Source organism: Meles meles, chromosome 10, assembly GCF_922984935.1.
Source record: "Meles meles chromosome 10, mMelMel3.1 paternal haplotype, whole genome shotgun sequence".
NCBI lineage: Eukaryota > Metazoa > Chordata > Mammalia > Carnivora > Mustelidae > Meles > Meles meles.
In genome coordinates this window covers 11,837,590-11,842,920 of record NC_060075.1, presented here as the reverse complement: position 1 = coordinate 11,842,920, position 5,331 = coordinate 11,837,590, and positions in this window count along the sequence as shown.

Here is a 5,331-nt window from a genome sequence, read left to right as displayed (position 1 = left end):
TGAAAACATCAGTAAATTGGCAAATTTCTAACAGTGTGAATGAGAGAAAAGAGAGACATGAATTACCAACATTAGGAATGAAAAAAGATATACCACTATAGACACTATGTCAAAGGGTAATAAGAACATAGTAGGAACATCTCTATACACATAAATTTTACAACTTATAACCCCCCAAAAAACACTTCCTCCAAAGACACAAACTAGCACAAATTACCCAAAATGAAATAGGTAATTTGAATACCCCATACTATTAAGAAAGGTGAAGTTATTTTAAAACTCTCTAAAATGGGGCATCTTGGTGGCTCAGTGGGTTAGGCCTCTTCCTTTAGCTCAGGTCCTGATCTCAAGGACCTGAGATCGAGCCCTGCATTGGGCTTTCTGCTCAGCTGGGAGCCTACTTCCCCCTCTCTCTCTGCATGCCTCTCTGCCCACTTGTGATCTCTCTGTCAAATAAATGAATAGGATCTTAAAAAAAAAACACACAACTCTCTAAAAAGAACTCTTCAGGCCCAGTAGTTTAACTGGATAATTCTACCAAATATTTAAAGAAGAATTAATGTCAGTTCCACATAATCTCTTACAGAAAATAGATTGAAAGGGGATTTTTCTCAGTGCATTCTGTAAGGATAATGTTATCAGAGCATACCATAGGTATGCTCTTTGCATAGGTGAGAAAATATAAGTAGATAAATATACCAAAACATATCACAACCAGATAAAGACAGTGCAAAACAGAAAATTACAAACAATGTCTTTGAATATACACACAGAAATTCTTAAATAAAACAAGCAGAATTTAGCAATATGTAAAAAAGAATTATCACCATCACCAAGTGGGGATTATTCCAGCAATACCGAGCTCATTCAATATTCAAAAATCAATCAGTGTTATCTACCACATTAACAAGTGAAAGAAGATGAATCGCATGATCATACTAATCAGTGCAGAAAAAGATTTTGACAAATTCAACATTCATTTATAATAAAAACTCTCAGAAAAATGGAAATCAAGGACAACTACTTCAACTTGATAAAGAGTACTTATTTTTTAAAAAATCCTACAGGGGCACCTGGGGGCCTCAGTCAGTTAAGTGGCTGCCTTTAGCTCAGGTCATGATCTCAGGGTCCTGGGATCAAGCCCCGTATCAGGCCTTCTGTTCAGTGGAGAGCCCACTTCTCTCTCTCCCTCTGCTGCTCCCCCTGCTTGTGCTCCCTGTCTGTGTCAGATAAATAAATAAAATATATTTTTTAAACATCCTACAGCTAGCATTACATTTACTGGTGGTATATTGAATGCTTTGCCCTTAAGATTGGTAACAAGGTAAGCCTATCTTGTCTCATCACTTATTCAACATAGCACTAGGAGTTATAAACCAATACAAAAAGGCAATAAAAGAAATGTATATTAGGAAAGAGCTGATGAAAAGTGTTCATGTATAATTTCTTTAAGAAGTAAAATATATAGGTATAACCCTAACAATGTATATGCAGGATTTGTATGCTGAAAACTACACAACATCAATGAAAAGAACCAAAAAGATCTAAACAAATAAAAAGACACACCATGTTCATGGATGAGAAGTCTCAATACAACAAAGATGTCAATTCTTTCTAAATTGATATATAGATTTAACACAACTCTTATCAAATTTCTAGCAACATTTTTTACAGATATCAACAAGATTATCCTAAAGCTTACCTAGAAAACCAAAGGAATTAGAATAACTCAAACAATTTTGAAAAAGAAGAATAAAGTGAGAGAAATAGAGAATAGTGAGAGAAATACCCAATTGCAAGACTTATTGTGTAGTGTAATCAAGACTATGTGGTATTGGCATGAAGTAGATACACAGATCAGTGAAAGAGAATAGAGAACCCAGAAACAGATCCACATAAATATGGCCACCTGAGATTTTATAAAAATGCAAAGGTAATTTAATGTGAGAAAGATAGCTTTTTCAACTCTCTAGTATTGGAGAAATTGGATAAGTCATAAACAAACAAAAATAATCTTGACCTAAGTCTCACAGCTCATACAAAAATTCACTCAAAATAGATCATAGACTTAAGTGTAAAACATAAAATGAAATGTATACCCCCCCTCAAAAAAAAAGGCAGAGGAAAACATTTTTAAGAACTAGGACTAGGCAAAAATTGTCCTTAAACTCAACACTAAATCAAAATCCATAAAAAGAAAATTGATAAATTAGGTTTCATCCAAATGTAAAATTTTCATTTTGCAAGACTGTTAAAAGGGTCAAAAGTCAAGATACAGGCAAGGAGAAAATATTTGCAAACTACATATCCAAAAAGACTCTTATCTAGAATATGTAAAAAACTATCAAAGCTCAACATTAAAAACACAAACAGTACTGTTAGAAAATGGGCAAACGACGTAAAGAGGCACTTAATCCAAGAGGATATACAAATGGCAAAAGAAAAGTCACATGAAAATATTTTCAACAAAAGTACCTATTGGGAAAATAGAATCACAATGAGATATAATCTATCATGGGTTTACCTATCAGAATGCCTAAAGCTAAAATAGTAACAACACCAGGGACACCTGGATGGCTCAGTCAGTTAAGCATCTGACTCCTTCCCTGTGGCTCAGGTCATGATCTCAGGTGAGATTGAACCCTGTGCCAAGCTCCACACTCAGCACAAAGTCTGCTGGGGATTTTCTCTCTCCCTCTGCTCCTCCTCCTCGCCCATGGTCTCTGTTTCTCCCTTTCTCTTTCTCTGCCTCATGCCAAATGAATAAATATACAAACAAATAAAATCTTTTTAAAAAATTGTAACAACACCAAGTGCTGGTGAGGATGTGGAGAAACTGCATTACTCATACATTGTTGGTAGGAAGATAAAATGGTGTAGCTATTGGAAAGCAGTTTAGCAGTTTCTTTAAAAACAAAACATGCAACTATAATCTATAATGTGACTGAGCAGTTAACATTCCTAGGTATTTATCCTGGAGAAATGAAGACTTATGTTCACACAAAAGCCTGTACACATATGTTTACAGTAATTGTATTTAAAATGGCTAAAAATTGGAAACCCAGATGATGTCCTTCAGTGTAAATTATGAAACAAAGGTGATACATCAGTACTATGGAAAACTACTCAGCAATTAAAAAATAAATGATCTACTAATAAACACAATCTTCATGCATCTCCAGAAAATTATGCTGAATGGGAAAAAAAGAAAAAGCTTATTCCCAAAGGTGATATGCTATATGATTCCACTTTTATAACATTTTTGAAATGATAAATTACAGAAATGGAGAACACATTAGGGTTTGCCAGGGGTTTATGGAGGGAGTGGAAGAGGATAGAAGTAGGTATGATTAAACAAAAGCAACATGAGGGATCCTTGTGGTGATAGAAATGTTCTGTATCTTAACTGTCTAAATCAATAATCAGGTTAAATTTTAATGTGAACATCAATTTGAACTTCCTATAACGCCCATGGAGTTCCAGATATAGTCATAAGAAACCCGTAATTCACTAGATAGATATGCAAAATGCAGTTCTATTTTGACTTCAGGTATCACATGTTTATATGACTGCTAATGGAAATGTTTTGTATCTTAATTATGAGTGTCAATATCCTAGTTGCAATTTTAAGATGTTACCACTGGGGGAAACTAGGTTAAGGGTATATGGGATCCTTCTGTACTATTTCTTACAAATTCATGTAAATCTACTATTATATCAAAATAAAAATTTTAAATGATATAAATAAAAGCATCTTCACAAAAAAACATCATTATGTGTTTTCCAAGACTGCATATAGAAAACAGACACTGAACAGATCAGAATGATGGCTTGCTGGTAGGGAAGGTGAGAATGGGAGTGAAACTGGGAATCATCAAAATCTTAAAAGGGGTAGAAGGAAGGAGCAAGATGGTGGAGGAATAGGAAACGGAGATATCATCAGGTCCCAGGAGTTCAGCTAGATAGTTATCAAACACCTGAAAACCTACAAACTCAACAGGAGATAGAGAGAAAAAGAGCAGCAATTCTAGGAACAGAAAATCAACCACTTTCCAGAAGGTAGGATGTGCAGAGAAGTGAATCTGAAGTGATCAGAAGATAGACCACGGGACAGGGGGAGGGTGGGCTCCCAGCAAGTGAGAGAGCACTGGAACACAAAATTGGAACTTCTAGAAGTCTGCTCCACTGAGAGACATTGCTCTAGAGACTCAATGGGGGATGGAGCCCTCGTGGGGATTGTGTGGTCTCAGGACCCATGGGGTCACAGAAAAATGGGGGTGTCTGAGTGTGGCAGAGCTCCCAGGTATCAGAATAAGGAAGCTGGCTGCAGAGACAGCTTCTGCAGAGACAGACGAGGAGGGGGCTCTCAGCTTGGGATTACCTTAAACCACGATCCAAGTCACAGCTGGGCCACTGTTCTTTGAGCAGGGACCCCAAAGCAGCAGATCCAGGGAGACCCCCTCCTTCCTCCTCTGGGAGGAGTGGGATGGGAGCACATTGTAGGAATCTTCTGGGTTTAGAGACTCCAAACAGGACCGTGCGCCAGAGATAGAAACACTAGGTCATAGGCCAGGCGAGCTCAGAGTACGGCCGGAGCGAGGGAGATAGAAGGGATGACTGCTTTTCCTAGAGGTCACATTGAGGAGCAGGACCCTGAGCTCTTGGCTCCTATGGGGCCTGAGATTGGGAGGCTACCATTTTCATTCCTGTCCTCCAAAGCAGTAGGGAAAGTGTTCAGGGAACAAAAGCTACCAAGACCAAAGCCAAGCAGATTACTGAGCTCAGCCCCTGGCAAGGATGGTGCAATTCCACCTCCCACAAGGACATTTGAGAATCACTGCAACAGGCCCCTCCCCGAGAAGATCAGCAAGAACATCCAGCCAGGGCCAAGTTCACCAAATAATGAGAACTGAGGAACTCCAGAGTTAGGTGAAAGCAATATATAGAATTCAAGGTGTTTTTTTTTTCCCCATAATCTTTAAGTCTACAAAAGTTGAATTTTTAATTTTATTTTTTTCTTATTTTATTTTTTTTATTTTTCCCCTTTCCTTTTTTAACATTGTTTAACTATTTTATGTTATCAATACCTTTTAAAAACCTTTCTTAATTCTCATTGTTATACTCATATTTTATCTCTTCATTGTATTTAATCCTATTTCTTGTATACATATAGGTTTGTTTGTTTGTTTTAATTTTGGGATACATTTTCTTCAAATAGATCAAAATATACCCCAAATCTAGCACATAGCTTTGTTCTAGTCTCCAACTGATCACATTCTTCTTTTTTTTTTCTTTTTTCAACCAATTTCTTATCAATTTCTTTTTTAAAAT